The following is a 299-nucleotide window of genomic DNA, read 5'->3' on the forward strand; positions in this document are numbered from 1 at the left end:
TTTGCCAAGACCAGTGTAGCAGACATGTGCCCTACACACTGCTTAGCTCATAATGTACAGCTTAGCCATAAATAAAGATATTAATGAGAATTATTCTTCCTTTGGAGATTTGTAGAGTAGCTTCATCCTATGGCAACTTAGATAAAAATGATGAAAAAACAGGAGAGCCAATGATGATTTTGAAGTTACTGACTTTATTATTATTGAGTATAAATTCTTTTATAACCTTATAGTTAAAGTCTTAATTTATTTACAGCTTTAGTTAAAGATTGGATAAGTCAGCCCTATTGGTAAGAAAC

General features: G+C 31.8%; 1 protein-coding gene across 1 annotated transcript in view; it reads left to right on the plus strand.

Annotated features, from left to right (window-relative positions):
- Nucleotides 1-299, plus strand: part of LOC119586763 (putative protein TPRXL) — a 3,562-nt gene that overhangs the window by 3,014 nt on the left and 249 nt on the right. The gene's annotated exons all lie outside the window — the stretch shown is intronic.

Source organism: Penaeus monodon, chromosome 21 (genome assembly GCF_015228065.2).
Source record: "Penaeus monodon isolate SGIC_2016 chromosome 21, NSTDA_Pmon_1, whole genome shotgun sequence".
Lineage (NCBI taxonomy): Eukaryota > Metazoa > Arthropoda > Malacostraca > Decapoda > Penaeidae > Penaeus > Penaeus monodon.